Source organism: Adiantum capillus-veneris, chromosome 16 (genome assembly GCF_014529385.1).
Source record: "Adiantum capillus-veneris isolate H3 chromosome 16, ASM1452938v2, whole genome shotgun sequence".
NCBI lineage: Eukaryota > Viridiplantae > Streptophyta > Polypodiopsida > Polypodiales > Pteridaceae > Adiantum > Adiantum capillus-veneris.
The window spans coordinates 39,758,774-39,776,217 of NC_140946.1; the positions used below are offsets into that span (position 1 = coordinate 39,758,774).

At 43.3% G+C, this 17,444-nt stretch overlaps 1 pseudogene; it reads left to right on the plus strand.

Moving 5' to 3' along the window:
* The window catches only part of LOC147438888 (uncharacterized), a 104,164-nt pseudogene extending 89,142 nt beyond the window's left edge, over positions 1–15,022 (plus strand).
* Positions 15,023–17,444: the final 2,422 nt, after the last annotated feature.

Sequence of the window (17,444 nt, forward strand, 5' to 3'; positions counted from 1 at the left end):
TCAAGGAGCAATGTCATGCTTCCATATGGCATGAGGTGTCCTTTGGAATCAAATGAAAGTCTAGGCTAAGGGGACCACATGAAGACTTTTGCTGCCAGAAATAGACCCTATTTTGACGAATTTTTTACACAAGGTTCCAATCCGAATTGGAAAATGATTTTAAAATGAACATCGTAGCTAATGAGCTGAAGTTTCTGCCCATATTTTTACTTTTTTATTTGGAGCTACGGTTGAGGAGATATGATCAAAATACTGGACCCCAGTCTGCCCACATCATGCAGGGACAGCTCATTTCCAACTTTTCCAATTCCTGTTCACACTGGCTCCTCTCTTCTTGTGTAAACCCTTGTGGGTTCCCTTCACCTATAAAAGGGGACCTCTTCTTCCTTGGAAGGAACGCAAGCATTCAAGCCATTGATGAGAGGAATTCTTGAGGGAGTGAGTAGTAATGCCTAATTGTACTTAGCCATTAACATAAGCCCAAGCCTACACTTTCTCCTAGAGGAAAACTAGCCATTCTTGTTCGCCATCCTTGGAGGATCAACTCTAATCAAAGAAGGTGTTGTACTTGGCGTATCAATCAACGTTGAATTCTCCCCTCTTCTTCTCTCTCCCATCAATAATGGTGCCGAAGGGTTTCAAGTAAGATGTGTTCTACATTGATGTTTTCTTGATTTCTTGTCGTTTTCATTTTCATCTCTAATCCAATATATATATATATATCTAATGTCATCTCTTTAACTAAATCTATCTCTTTCACTCTTAGTAATTCATCCTCTCTACAAATTTTAGGTTCTCCTTGCTACAGGTACATCTCTCCCCGCAGTATCCTTATTGCCTACGGGCAAGAATAGGGCTTGGGAGGGAAACTTCTCATCTCTTCACTTCTCTCATATCTACATTTTTCTCATATCTACATTTCTCACATACTATCCTAGATGAATAACCCACATGATGATCATTTCTATCGCTTTCACTCTGTACGATCTATTAGAATTAACGTATGGATTAGCCGTAAAATACACTTTCAACAACGTATAGTGTTTCTCTTCGGCCCTGAAAGGCTCAATGAAATACTTCTATCACCGGATCCCATCATACTACCTCTCATAGACTATAATTTTTCTTTTGATGTAAGCGTAGTTATCTTGCTATGAACCAAGAGGATTTATACACACAATTAATCCCAATCACTAGACAAATATATATATTATGGTAAGCACAAAACTACAATTCCAAAGAACAATTCGTAGCCTATTTGGTCAGCCAAGATTGAATGCCATTAACTCATCTATTAACCCTTTCATATTACCAATGATACGATTTGACCATAGCCTTGATGTTTTCATCTTCGTATTGTTTTGACATTCTCTTTTGCGTTCTTTCTTTGTGTGTGTGTGAGTGCAAGAGAGAAAGAGTGAGTCTTCTTTGATTGCACTTCTTTCCAAACCCTAGTCTTCATGGCATCTATGGTTTAACTCCTTCATATAGTTTTTGTTGAGTTCTCTCACAAACTCTCACAGCCATAAGCCCGGTGCTTTCCTGGCAAGACCGCAAATTTCTCGACAACGCGCTTCACCAGGGGCACTTTTCTCCCACTGGGTTTTTCTCCCTGGACATCCGGTGTGAAAGGACACCTTATCTCTTAGGGTTTCATATAAGCTTTGCAGCTCTGAGTTTGTATACACTATTATTCCAATACAGAGAGAGAGAGACTACAGAGATCTCGTACACAAGCTCTGTGTCTTCTCCTTCTCCATCTTCTTCCTACTGTGAGTTGCTGTCTTCCTTCTGTTTCCTGTTTCATCATCTTCAACAGTACTTACGCCAGTATGTGAAGGAGATGGAGCTGCATTGCGTGTCAGAAGGTGAGACGATTCAAAGCTTTGAGCTGGTTGTTGCTCCAGAAATTAGAGAGCATGTTAGGGTAATTAAAGATGGGCATGGGAGAAATTGGAAAGAACTCAAAGTAGCTCTAAAGGAGGAATATTTCATGGAGGACTCTGAGAGAGTGACCAAAAGGACATTCTTAGAATGGGTAGTCAAGCCAAAGCAAGGACTATCAATAACAGAGCTACTTAGGGAATTTGAGCGGCGCTATGCACAACTCACCAGGACAGAAAGGGCCACACTAGATGCAAAGAAGACAGATCTTTTCTTACAAGCTGCAGGTAAAGAGTTTCAAGAAAATTTGGAGCTTCTTCTTGAAGATAAAGATGCTGAGCAAGGACTAAAGACCGACTGGAATGAGGTTGAAGGTGTTGTCTCACTGCTTTCCAAACGACAAAGAAGAAGGGACAAGATGGTAGTAAACACTACAAGTCCTTCCATCTCAACTTCTGACAAAATGGTAAAGCCTACTTTTATCGCTCCTAAGTTTGATGAGTCCATGCTAGATGAGCTTGTGAAGGGAATGTGTGACTTGAAGGTGAAGTTTGCAAAGCTTGAAGAAAAAGGCCAACCATCAGGGCCACTTCCTAGGCAAAGACAACAGCCCAAAGAAGGGTTTGTTAATAGATGTGTTTTGTGTGATAGTACATACCATGTAAGAAGGGATTGTGATGATTTTAGTGATGCTTTGTCAAAAGATGTTGTCTTTTTTAAGGATGGTAAAATCCACTTAAGAGAGACAGGTCTACCCTTGAGAACTAACTTTGGGAAGGGGGGAATGCAAACCTTAGTTGAAGATATGGAAACTAAGCATGCCACCTCTTCAATTGAGGCAGCTACTTATGGAGTAAAAATTGAACATTTTTGTGATGAAGAGGTGAGTGACCATCATGGTCAAATTTGGCTAAATGTCATGCAATTAGCTAAAAAGGGAAAGCTTACAAAAGAGATTCTACATGAAGCAAGTGATTGCATACGTCTAGAAACAGGATGGAATGATCCAGTGGACTCATTGTCAGTGCATGCCTATATTACAAAATGCCAACAAAATGAGGCAAGTGTAGAAGAGAAGTGCAGATGTGAGAATGCTAATGAAGGACCATCAAAAAGAGCTTCTAGAAGTGGGGGAAGAAGCGACTCAATGCCTTCTCAAACACCCTCAACACAAGGAGAATCTCCACCTGAAGTACTCATGGAGGAGTCTACAACAGGAAAGAAGAAAGAGCCAATGAAAGGTAAGACAAAAGGCCCAACTTATAAACTACAATCTGATATTGAGGTTGCTACAGATTTAAAGAAAGTCTTGGAGGAAAGGATCTTGAATAGCAAGATTGAGTTTACTCTGGGAGAAGTTCTTGGCATTGCAAAGCGTGAATTCCATGAGGAGATCATTGACATCATCAAGAGGAAGAGGCAAACCCTTGCTGAAGTTTCTCGTCCACAGGTTGAAGGGGAAACCTCAAAGACACAAGGGATGCAACTGCAAAATAAGGAGAATTATGGAGCTATGGTAGAATGCTACCAATCTAGTGGGAGAGTGAAGCAAGTGCATTTCTCAAATGATGATGAAGAAGTTGAAGATATTCCTAGGAGTTACTATTCACAAAGTCATTGGGCAAGGGATACTACAGAAACTTTGGTCAAGGTAGGTGATCTTGAAGAGCCATTTGTTGCCTTGATTGACCATGGTTCAGAAATAAACATAATGTCAAAGAGTCTCTACAACAAGTGCAAATGGCCGATGGACACAGATCATGGCTGGATGGTAAAAGTGGCAAACAATTCATCCGGTGAATTGTATGCAGCATGTCCAGGTATGAAGGTAACAATAGGTGATGTGAAGATTGACCAAAACTTCTTTGTACAGGATACATATTCATATTATCTCATCCTTGGACAACCCTACATTGTGGGAGTTCGAATGGAAACAAAGGTAATGGACGATGGTTCAGCATATGCTAGAATACGCAGCAAAGATGGTCAACGAGCTGTCCAATTTCTCATAGTCTGTGTAAACCATGAAAGAAATCGTGACAACCTCAGAGAACATCCTCTACCAAAGGTAAGCGAACAGATTCATGATCATAGAGAAATGATGGGTTTTGGCCAAGTACCATTGTAAAGCGGGATTGCAGTAGTACAGAAAGAAAAAGAGTCTCGCCTGATCCAAAAATAGGTGAAACTTTCTCGATGAGAGACTTGGTAACAAGAAATGGATCAGTATGTTTTACAAAACTTGAAGATTTGAAGAGATGTGAGAGGCAATATGTGCATAATGTACAAATAGGCATGAAAAAGGTGGCATTGGAAATTTGTAGACTGCTATGAATAGGCTGGTTTCGTTGTATTATGCAACTTTAAAAACATGTCTGTCTGCTCTATATAAGCACCGAAACTGCTTGCTCTTTTTTGTGTAAACCTACAATGCAAAATTGAGAGATTGTGTGTTTATAAAATTTGTGGCAATGGTTTCTAAATGGCGTGCTGCTAGTCCTGCTGATATTGGTGCTGAAGAGTGGTACGTTAGTAGTGATGAATCTACAGAGGCGGAGAGCATGGACTTCGAAGAGGGTGAGCTACTGTAAACCGCTGGACATTTTTGATGGATATCATTGTGTTTCTTATTGACAATCTATGTGCTTATCGTTACTTGATTTGAATGGTCATTCACGATATTTATAGTTTATGCTTACTCTTAGTCATATTTATGGGCTTTTTGTGATGGATATTTTGTCATGGCAAGAAAGCCATAAAACCCATGGTGCATGCTCTTGCAAGAATACTGCTCCATGATGTAGAGAGCTTTTAATCTAGTCTCTCAAACACCAAATAAGATCTATGTTCTACTCGGTTCTTTATTTGAATGGTCATTCACGATCATGTTTAGTCTTAATCATATTTATGGGCTTTTTGTTATGGATATTTTGTCATGGCAAGAAAGCCATAAAACCCATGGTGTATGTTCTTGCAAGCATACTGCTCCATGATGCAGAGAGCTTTTAATCTAGTCTATCAAACACCTAGGTGTTAAGCTTTAATGGGAACCTTGAAAATGATCTTATTTCTACAAGCCTTTGTGGTGAGCTAGGGGCCGATTGATAACAAGCTGTTTCAATGGCAAGCTTAGATCATCTCTAGAAAAATGGTCCCTCTTTGTATCGCCCTCCATACTGGGCCTTTGTTTCCCTTGTTTATAAAAATCAATGTTGTCAATAGATCATACAATAGATCATAGTGATCGCTTGACATGCTATTTTACTTCGCTCAGCTCATCCCTTCCTATTTTTCACGTGCCTCTTTTGCAATAAAAGAGTGTCCTAATTCTGATATGGTTGGATCTTGTCATGCCATTGTTGAGCCATGACATTCATCCCGAGACCATAATTACATCAGCTATTAGGGTAGCCACCCCTACCAACCCGCCCCCTTATTCTTGATACACAAGGTCCATAATCTTGTCCTTCTGAGATCGTTTATTTACCGATGGCCAAGATTGTCCCCCGTCCTACGCATTCCATTTGCTGACAACAAGGCACGAGTAATTCTAGAACAATCCTCTGAGTGTTGCTTGCACCCGAGCATCCATATTAGCACTTTACTTTCTTGTATAATTTTTGCACAGCTTGCCACCTCAAAACCTCCTTCAAACACACGGCGGTTCCTTGTCTGCCATACATTATGTAAGAAGAAGTATTTGACAATTTGAGTGCTCACGAGGAGGGTAGGACTACCTAAATCCTTACCTCCAAGGAATAGGTCAGTCTTGAAAAAACTAATTTTGCATGTTCTTTGGACCCACTTGCATATTTTTCCCTATGAGGCCTTTGATAGTTGGGCAGTCCATGAATAGGTGGGCCAGATCTTCACTAGCCAACATGCACCCCAAGCATTGATCTGACCCAATCCCTCTCTCCTTAATCTTCACCCCCGTGGATAAAGCACCCTAATGGGGTATCTTGTATCTTAGTGGAGGAAGCAAGTTTAGAGTGAAAAATAGCTGCATGGGTATGAATGGCAAAGGGGAGAGAGATGCCAACCCTTTGAGGCAAAAAAGTGGGGAAGTGGAACATGGAGGAGAGAGGGAGGGCTAGATGTGTCAGTTCAATGACCCATACAAAGCCAAGACACGTGCACACATGCTCTCTCTCTCTCTCTCTCTCTCTCTCTCTCTCTCTCTCTCTCTCTCTTCTTTACATTGCCATCCAAGGGAGGATCATGGTGGAATGACTCTCTCTCTCTCTCTCTCTCTCTAAAAGACTCCTTGCAGGGGGTGGTGATGCTCCTTAATGAGATTGGATGTCACCGATCAAGGGTGAACATTGTAGCAGAGACTTGTAGGGAGAAGACATATGAGGTGGCACAGAAGGTTTCCATGAATGGAGCCAAAGCACGTCGATTTTTCAAGAAGATGTCAAAGTATCCAATGCAGGTATCCAAGGCAAGTGTCGATCTAGCAAGTGAGAAGCGGTGGGAGTTGTGGAAAGATTTGTGTTCATGCACGACGGACAAAGATCCCAATGTGGAGGTTGCTAACCAAGGCAAGCTAGTATGGTCATCCTTTCAAAAGGTTGTGCAATTGATGAATCTTTCAAGCACCACCGTTGAGCAGCGAGAGGAGTTCAAGAAGGTGCTTTATGAATTCACAAAGGCCGCTAAGGACGGATGGTGTGAAAGCAAGATTAAACACTACATGGTTTGTTTTAACGGACTTAATACATATGCAATGTTTGAAAATGTAACTTTTCTATTCGCTTATCTCCTTTTTGGTTGTTTTAGCACATTCTCTATGCGCATGGTGCATACTTCATGGACCACTATGGTTCTCTTGATATATGGAGTACACAAGGCATGGAGAAGTCCCACTATCGAGTAAAAGGAGTCTACTTCAAGAATACTCGGCATGGTGGTGGTAGTTCACACTCCAACTACCTGCAAGAGATGTTTAATTGGTTTTTAAGGCACACCTTTGGGAGAACTCGTACTATTGAGAAAGCAAGAGAATCGATGTTAGCAAAGCAGTTACGCAACGCTTCTCGTACTGCAGCATCCGAGAAGTGGAAACGCTCGCGAGCGTCCCTCGACCACGAACCTTGGCGTGCAACTAAATATCGAAAAGGCAGCGATTGGGCGTCGCGTCAGCCGTCCGCATGATCCTGGTTTAGTTGTTCAATTCAATTGCTTTATTTGAGTTTCACTCAATTGGCCGCATAGTGTGAAAGGGCCCAAATCTCAAAAAAACCTATTTAAAGGTTGAAGGGGCTCATTTTGTCACCTTCCCTACTAGGTGCAACCATGGCACGAACAAAACAAACGGCTAGGATTGCATATCTAGAGGGGCCGGATGGCCAACGACTCAAAGGTACATCAACAGAAGCTAGAACTTCACAAGCTCAAGGTGAAGTCCACACAGAAGAAGCTGGAGCTTCAAATCAGCATGGCCAGTCCTCTACAGCAGCAAAAGAGAGATGAAAGCATCGTCTTGTTGTCTATTCATCGGACTCCAACGATTCTGATGGCAACAGGGAGGATGAGAGAGACCAGGGCAAAGAAACAAACAGCCAAAAGCAGCCGTCAGAAGGCTCCGAAGAGACATAAACGGATGAAGATGCCCCATGGGTTGGCGTCCAAATACAAACTTATCAGGCTCACATGTCTATTGGGGGTAAGACACTTCCTAAAGGGAGTGGACCTACACCATCACATCCGGTCGATAGTGAAGAGCACGAATCAAATGGAGAGTGGGTGGAATCCGATTATGAGGTGTTGGAAGTGCCTGTGCAGAAAAAAAAGAGAAAGAGCATTGTCTACAAGAAGAGGAAGCAAGCTGCCCCGACTCGTGCCAAAAATGCACCTCCACGTCGACCTCAGAAGGTACGAAAGCGCAGCCGTGCTTTTGCGGAGATTGGACACTATCAAAAGAGCACCGAGCTCGTGATTCGGAGGGCCCCTTTTGCAAGGCTATGCAGGGAGGTTTTGCAATTGTACAACACTCAGTTTCGGATGGGCGCCGTGGCCATAGAGGCAGTCCAAGAGGCAGCAGAGCAATATTTAACTTGCATATTTGAGGATTCTAACCTCTGTGCCATCCATGCAAAGCGTGTAACCATTATGCCCAAGGATATGCAGCTTGCTCGCCGTTTGCGCCATGAGGAGTAGCTTGTAATTAGGCATCAACCTTTTTGTATTTACGGAACTCCAAGATTGGGAAGAATTTGAATACAAGCGTCTTTTGATTCTATATCCCACTCTATGCATTGTATTGGGAAGAATTTGAATATAAGCGTCTTTTATTGTATACCCCAGTGCGCATTGTATTGTTTTAATTCTGCACCATGCAATGTAGCAGTGGTTCAAGTTTTGTCTACCATCTATTGTATGCATGTAGCCATTAGCTTGTTATTGTGAAAAATTGCCTACGTTTAGCACCTTGGCTAAGTGGGGCATGCACTTCCTGATGTATCCATGCTATGTGACTCACTATTGCATGGCAAAAACATCTACAAAGTGTTCAAAATGGCTTGGAATGCCCCCAAGTTGGATGCCACAAGGGCGCGCATTTGGGGCTTCCAGAGGCCTATGGATGGACATAATGCGCGCCCTTGTGGTAGCCTCTCCTAGTGCTTTGCTGACACTCTCCAGTGGTTTCCAGACAATTTTGACAAGCAATAAGTATGTTTTGTTTGCTTCAATGCTTCAATTAGCATAGATGCTGTTGGAATTCATCCCCCCTTAGTCCATGTCAGTCCTAAACTCCAGAAAGTGCTTAGATATTGCCACAAAGTTTACTCTTGTGGTTTGTTAATACAACTTTAGGTATCTGGGCCAAGATGGGCTTAAGGTTACCTGGGTATCCATGTCTTCCTGTTTTACAGCTGGGTATTATTGTCTTCTCACTCTGTTTTGTAACTGGATATGCTCCTATTCTCCAAGAAGGGTTTAGATATTGCCACAGTTTTGTGGTTTGTTAATACATCTTTAGGTATCTAGGGCAAGATGGGCTTAAGGTTACCTGGGTATCCATGTGTTTCTCTTTTGCAACTGGGTATTAATGCCTTGTCACTCTGTTTTGTACTTGGGTATGCTCTTAGATGTGTCCAATTTCATCTGCCACAAGGGCGCGCATTTGCACACTTCATCTGCTGATGGAAAGCCCTAATGCGCGCCCTTGTGGCAGCGTTGTTTAGGGACTTTCAAGCCCTTTACTAGGCACATACATAACTTTGGAAGCCTAGATATAACAAAGTATATATTTTTTAAATTTTAATGCCTCCCAAACCTTTTAGTAGTCATAGCAAAAATTATGGTGCTTCTCATACACAATGGAAGCCCAACATATAAGAAATTCAAAGCCTTGCAAGAAAGAGAGTCATAGACAACAAAAAGTAGTTTTATTAAAGAAATCAATGCTTTACATGATATCCAGCTTTTGCTTTAGGATCTTTCTAATTACAATTTTCTGGCGCTTGGCCTTTTGGGGTGGCTCCCTGTTAAGTAAAGTGGTTGTGATTTCTTGGGTGTCATTAACCCCTACAGCTTGGTTCATGCCGACATGGGCAATAAGGCGCCCGCGAAAGTTTACACCGAAAGTGGATATTGCAAAATCTTTCTTTACAAGCACTACAAGGTTGGCCGTTTGGGCAAGTGTTGTTAAACACAACGCCTTGGAGAGTGAACGGAGAGCAAAACTTTTGTAGTGACCATTGGGAGAGTAGTCGGCATGGACAAACACCACAACACCAGTGGGAAGTGTGCCGAGGTAGTGAGCAAGTGCCGCTTGAGGTCCGAACGACGTCCTCCTCCCCCCTAACCGTTGCGCCCAGGCATCAACCTCCAGAACATCCTGCAGAACATAGGTTTTCTGAGATATGGCACAGAATTATGATATAACATTAACAAAATCATTTGTAACAATCAAATGTAAGTGAGCATCTATACCTCTTGTCTACGATCCTCCTCATCGGCATCCGGGTGCAAGTAAATATCCACGCTTGACTTCCCCTTTGGATCAAGCAAAACAGGTGTTGCAGCAGGTGGTGGTGAATCCATTCTTGCGCGTTTAGCCAAACACATGGCTTGCACGGCCACAAAATCCTCCTCAGAGACCTTGGCCTGCTCGGCCGCTGCCACCTCGGCTTGTGCGATCGCCACTGTGTCCGCCAAAGTATTCCCCATGGGCAGTAGGAGATCATCGTCATGGGAGGTGGTGGTATCAAGCTCAAACTTTCCATGGGCATCGAGGATGGCGAAACACTCATCCATGCGAAGCTCAAAGGATTTATCCAGATCGTGCATAAACACAAACTCCTCGCCACCCACCACAATGGAGGAGAAGTGGGTAATCTCTACCTCAGGGATGGCATCCCGAGTGGTGGTTCCTTCTGGCGGTCCCGAGGATGAACCTACTGATGGAGAGGCCTCCAAGAGGCCTTGAATCCCTACAGGGTAGGTCAAGGCAAGCGTCCTCTCCTCTGCGGATGAGTCAATGGCCGCGGGCTTGGGGTCCTTCACATCAGCCAATACCCCGCCGATCTGCAAGTGAGGTAGCACTACGTCAGGGCCTACTGGGCACTCGTGAAGGAGGAAGATCATTATGGACTGAACAAAGAAAAAAGTGTTTCCGATCCTTCCCTTACGCATTGCTCGCACATCATCAGCTTCAAGCCGCACATATTGTCTGGCGGGTTGTGCTATGGTGGCAAAGCGTGCAAGCCGTTGATGAAATGTTCTGTCCCCTTGGTAGATGTGGTGGAGAAGGCCTTCAGGGACCCATTGCCCTGGTCGTTTTGGTAACTCAACAATGAATCTCCCCATGCACGTGGAAATGTATGAAGTAATGTGCTCAAGAGATTGAGAGTGGAGGGTCAAGGTGGTTTCCAAATCGGGTTGGGTTGTGAAAAATGCTTGAAGCTCAGGGCGATTTGCATGTCCAACCTCAGTAAGGAATGCATCTAAAGCACTAGTAGCAGCCATGTCTTCTCTTTGCGCGATTGGGTATGCTAGGTCTCTCTGCAATGCTGGGATGAAAATGGTCAAATGAGGAGGTGGTCCTCCTTATATAGACATATTCTATCTCGAAAAAAAAATAATGGATTTAAAAGTTAAATTTACACCACCTTAAAACTCAAGTACAAAATCAAGTACAACACCTTAAAACTTTTCAAAATCTTTAATAAAATATCCAATATATAAACGATTAAAGTTACAAGCCAATTCACTTAGACAAGATGATTTCGTCTGTAGCCCAATCTTTGTAAACAAGCATAGTGGCCTCCATCCGCCTTCCAATCTATACAACCAAAAATGGGCAATCAAAATAAAAAAACCCACAGAAAATAAGAAAAGCTAGCTAAGGAAGCACAAAGCAGACCTTGCGTTGTTCTAGTTTGAAACTTGCATTACCGACATCCTCGAATCCCATTATGACAAAGTGTTCCCAAAGATTGGCAAGAGTCCAATGCGGATTCACTGCAACCACCTCCACCTCGTTATTGGGCATGCGGACACGAATTTCAAAGGATTGAATCTCTTTGACTGTCAGCTGCAAGGGTATCCATTTGCCACGTTTGTGCATCCACCTCTCATAGCTAAATCGTGCATACAAGGTACACCTTGCTTTCAAATACCGAAGGCAAAGCTGTGTGGGGGACACATTGCACTTATAACGGTCACCATCATGCAAACCGTCAACATAGCCCCAATTGAAACCTAGAATGGTGTCCATTGCATCTATGTCAACTTCTTTGCAAACAAACATTGTTGGTGTTTCTTCAATCGGTAGAGAGCGGAATGCATGCACAAACAAATGAATGGGACAATGCCAACTGAGACCCACCGATCTGGTTGCCTTACCAAACTTTAGGGACCCTTGAAAATCTTGCAACACCTTGCGCTTGAAAGAAAGCAAAGCCCAATGGTCTGGAGTTGGCCATTCTGCACTCTGCAATGAGGGTGTCTCCACCGGTTCTAACCTACCATAGCTTTGGCTTGACTTCGGCACCACGTACTTGTGGGAGTACATGAATATTCGCTACTCGGTAAGTTTTTTCGATGAAACATTAGGAAACATAAGCTCCCCAATGTGAGCATGCACAACCATGAACATGCCTGAGAGGCACTCAAGCGGTTGCTCCTCAACTAAGATGGATGGAAAAACATCTTTACAAATGTCCTTAGTTAAACATAATGATCACATAAACGTAAACATGACATATGCATGGGATAGCTAAACCATGAAAACTTACAATGAGGTGCAAATTGAGTAGAAGATCTCTTGAGGTGGAGCTCAGCTGCACTGTAGACGTGTTGCATGATGGCCACCATTCCGGACTTTGTTTCTTTAATTGTCAATAGTCGGCCCTTCCAATGACGTTCCAATACGCCTCGACACCGTACGCGATGAGGTCAAGCACGTGATGGTTGCATGTAGATCCATGCACCCTTCTTGAACACTTGTGGGATCCATACCCCCTCTAAGTCTTTTGTGTTGTGCAACACAATCTCCTCTATCTCTGGTTTGGGCCGTCTATGCGTGGACATGCTTGGGAAGTTGGGCTTAGGAAGGGATTTGAAAGAGTTGAGTACTGTGGAGAGAGAATGAGGAGCTGAGGGGAGGGTGAGGTGAGCTGCCTATGGTGGCTATGGTGGCTTTGACAGTGGAGATAGAGAAAGAGAGGAGTGAGAGGTAGAGAGGTAGAGAGGATAGTGGAGCTGTGGGCTATGGAGTGTGGGATTGTAGAGGGTTGATGGAGGTGTGAGAGAAGGGGGAGCTATGGAGACAGAGGAAGAGAGTGGTGGAAAGCTTTTGGCTATGGTTGCCTTGACTGTAGAGAGAGAATGGGAGGAGGGAGAAGAGGGAGAGTGTGGGAGAGAAAAGCAATGAGGGAGAGAGAGAAAAGTGGATTTTGGAGGAAAAAATTGACTTTTTTAAGTTAGTTTATGTTTTGGAGGCAATTGGGTCAACTTTGGAACTTTTAAAAAACTTTCAATTTTTTGGGTTTTTAAGCATGTGCGTTTTTTTTTGGGGGGTCCCTCCCTCTTTTATGACACCTCTCTCCTCCTATTTACCCCCCCCCCCCCCCCCCCCCAGCCTACCTCCCACCTCTCTCTAAGAACCAAGCATTGAAGAGGGAGACAATTAGGCTGCACCCCTACCATTCCTCCCCCTCTAGGTGATATCCCAAGAGCCTTCTCATTGGTTCTCCCTTAAGCCTTCACTAATCAAAGAGGCCCAAGGAGAGTCCATATTTTTGTTGAGATGTCGAGCTCTACACCTTGAGCTGGCATCCACTACGGGTCTTGGCCGCTTACGGCATTTACTCACTGGCGCGTTAGGTGACTGACACGGAGGATCTCTGCCAGTGATTCTACAGCTAGACTACACTTATAGTGCCAGCCTAGTACGCTTCTGGCGAGTTCACACTTAGTGACCGCATGTACATATGTGCTACTTTTCAGCTTTAGCACTTAGTCATTTTGTACTCTCTTTTCTGTGAAGAAGAAGAAGAAGCTTTCCATCTCTGTGTTCTTTGTGCTTGTCTTGTGTAGCTCTCTTGCATCCTCATTCTTTACAATTTTTCCTAATGGTTTTGGAAGTACAAGATGCGCCACCCAGCCGGGAATGATCTCTTATCAACAATGCATAGCATGGTGAAGACAGGGAGATACTATCCGTCGTCTTCATGGATAACTCCATACGAAGTACGAGGGATGAAACTAAGGAAAATAAAAGCGCTTTGGCATTGCATGGTGCATCCAAGCACTGCTACGTATCAAGACATTGTCTGTATCTTTGTCAATGATGAAATGTACGCGACAACACATCCGCGATCGGATTGGTTCCTGTCGCGTTGGCAAGAAAGACAAAGGTAATGCGTCAAGTTTACATTCTTGGAAACTCAAGTAGCATCTCATTCCCGATCTCTCTAACAGGCCAAGATGTGCGATCGTTGATGATTGTGACATTGATGTCGACTTGGGAGATGCAAACACACCGAATGCAAAGATAGGCGGCGAGTATATCCCGTTGGTGCATGGAATTGGTGTCATGACAATTCCTTAGAGATGTATTCATTGTTGCTATGTTGTTGCTTTAGTATATTTTTGATGAAAATGTGTCTCTAACTTTGTATATTGTATCTTGCAGACAAGAAAATGGATGACAGAGGCCAAATGAAGCAATTGTGGAAGAGGAGACACAACTAGATGAAGACCTACGCATAGATAGAATTGAGGATGCATTGGTTGCAATCTTGAAAGAGTTTCTTGGAGATCGAACAACGAGCCAACCATCTTTGCGAGCGGTGCTACTTGGAGCAATCGAGACTATTAAAGAAACCATCAATACCTACAACGTCAATGTTGCAGATGTGCAAGTCACGAAATTGGAGGAACAAATCTTCTTGTTACGCAAAGAGGTCAATGTTTTGAAAATGCAACTAAACTGCCTAAATGCAATTGTGTCGAGGATCTCAAATGCGCTCGCTAGGCAGGCTGTGTAACATCTGTTTTGCAATGAGATTCGAATACTAATTTTTGCTCCAACAGACAGTATTCTGAAATCCATGTATTTTGGCTCAAACACAGAGTTTGCATAGTAACAGACAGTATTTTGAAATCCTTGTATTTTAATTTTTACTCGAACAGATAGTATTTTGAAATCCATGTATTTTGGCTTAAGCACGCAATTTGTACACGAACAAATAGTATTTTCAAATCCATGTATTTTGGCTCAAATACAGAGTTTGTAATTCGTTGTCCAGTTTGTGCTTTGTTATGCTTACATCAACAGCGAATCCATTCTGTGTCATTTGAATCAAACACAAGGGCTCCTTGTATCTGTTGTCATAGATTCGGACTGCACACATGCCAGCCCACTGAACCCATCTCAATGAAGCACACCGTCTGCTTATGTGTCTTGATGCAGAGCACCCCACTATAGGCAGCACTGAAATAAAAGCAGGGCCTCCTCGTCCGTGCTATGACAGATTTGGACTGCACGCTGAAATAAACGCAGGGCCTCCTCGTCTGTGCTGTGACAGATTTGGACCCCAATTAACGCAGCCAAATGATTGCGCGTAGGAAACACACCCAGCGGCACTTTTGCTTCTGGCGCGAATTTCGGTGGCGAGTGTAGCGGGCTAATAAATTAATGTGGGGGCAGTAGTAGGAGCTGCCTACTAGGCGCTGCCAATCTTTGTAAGGGTAGGATTAAGTGGAATCTCCTTGGATTCTTGTATGGCTTTGAAGCTAAAAACAGGGGTGTTTTGGGAATTTTGAAAAATTTGAAGGGCATTTTGATCGTGCATAGAGAGTCGGCCCGAGCCTGGAGGAGGGCAGACACGTCGTTGCAAGGAAGATGCAAGTGCAGTGAGGAGCATGGTGGAGGGTACGGCCTCCGTGCTTTAGATGGGCTGTCGAAGTGTGCTCCGTGTCGTGTGTCTTTTGCAAGCAACCCAAGAGGAAATCTTCTCAGTCGCGAGTGGTGGATCGACTCTCTCTCTCTCTCTCTCTTTGTGTATGTCTAGTTTTTGCGCAGGGTAGGAGTCTCTCTCTCTCTCTCTGTGTGTGTGTGTGTGTGTGTGTGTGTGTGTCTCACATTGGTTTGAACGCACAAAAACTCGGATTTGAGAAATTCCATCACTTGGAGAGCAATGCACTGTACTGTAAGGGCTTTAGGGAAAGTAGTTGAAGAGGTTAAGTATGCAGGGAGAAGCGTGGGTGGATGACATTTAGAGGCCGTAGAGGGAAAAAAATATCTTCCTCTTGAGCTCGTGTCCAGTTAGTCATAAGGTCGGAGAGTGGAGGATGTTGGGGACATGAGGAGAGAGAAAGAGAGCTCGCTGCCTCTTGCTCTGTGGATGCCATGGTGATGGTAGGGCGATGCGGGACCAGAGTGCATTGACGACGACGACGAGGGCTATTTTGTCTCTCGCTACATGCGGAGGCTCGCTTCCTTCATTAGCTCACCGCCTTTCAGTGGAAAAAGAATGCCCGCAGAGGCTCGTTTCCTCTCTCTGATTAGATCATGGGGCTATCGTTACTTCCTGCTCGAAATGAGCTGCAAGGCTGACGATGGGGTCAGGGTTGGTGTGTCCGGGGCACAAGAACGGGCGACAATGGAGAGGCTTCGAGGTTTTGATATGGGAAGGGAAGAATCTTCTCAATTAATTAATGAGTTCTGTGATTTTAAAAAGCAGTCAACTTCACATTGATATGTTTGTGTTTTCCTTCTCCATTATTTTCCCTTTAGCATTGTCATCTCTTTAATATATGTCCTTGTAGTACGGAGGTAATGAATATTTTTAAACTACATAAGGAGTCCTTAGTAAAGAATTGGATTTTTGGTGCAATTGTCGACCGTTGGATAAATCTTGTAGATTAGTGCCACATAGCAAAAAACATATTTTTTACTATTTATTTTAGGTCTTTGTAAGAGGTGTTGACATTTGTGCACTTCTCTCTTTGAAGAGGACCATTGAATATTGATTTAGTCATTGTTGGCATGAAAAAGTCCATAGGAGAGTGGGTGGAGAATCGGTGCACTTGTTGGGCCGTTGATGTAGAGCCATCGGATTCTTGACGCGTGTAACCAAAGGGTTTTGCTAACAATTTAGGTCTTTTTCCATGGCGTGACCTGAGGAGCTTTGTGTTAATACAGGCAGTGGATTCAGGGTTGTAGCACCTATAGCAGGCTTCGGCATGCGTCGAATACAAGCATAGAATGCGGAGTCGTACATGCTACATCGAGATTTGGGCATTGAATGCAGGTATTTTTCATCCTCTACGGAATTTTGTGTGTGTGTGTGTGTGTGTGTACATAAGAGAACCTACCGCTGTAGCATACGGAACTTTAGATACATAGGCTATCTCCTCTTGTGTCTTTGGACACACATCCTTGGTTAGTTTAAAGTGACCAACCAAAGGTGTAGAAACCGTTTTTGCATTTTGCATTGCAAACCTTTCTAGTACCTTCTGATGTTATCCTCTTGGGATAGCTTTATTGTCTTCCTCGTCCTTTCTCTTGATATCTTCATACCAAGTATCCTCTTTGCAGCACCTAAATCTTTCATTGAAAAATATTTAGACATCTCCTCTTTTAGGTCTTGGATGTCCTACCTGTTAGCACTTGCAATCACCATGTCATCAACATACAACATTAGGATGATGAGCTTCCCATCTCCCAAATTCTTCGTGTAGACGTAGCGATCCGAGTTGCATCTTGTGAATCCATGATCCAACGTCCATCGATCAAACTTCAAGTACCATTGTTTTGAATCTTTCTTTAAACCATACAAGCTCTTCTTTAATCTGCAAATCATTTTCTTCTTACGCCTTACTTTATACCCTTTTGGTTGAAGCATGTAAATTTCCTCCTCTAAGTCACCGTGAGAGAATGCCGTATTTACATCCATTTGCTCGAGATTTAAATCATGAGCAACCACAAGGCTTAAGACAAGCCTAATTCAGTTCATTTTTACAACAAGAGAAAATATTTCATTGAAGTCAATACCTTTCTTTTGAGAAAACCCTTTCACCACAAGCCTAGACTTGTACCT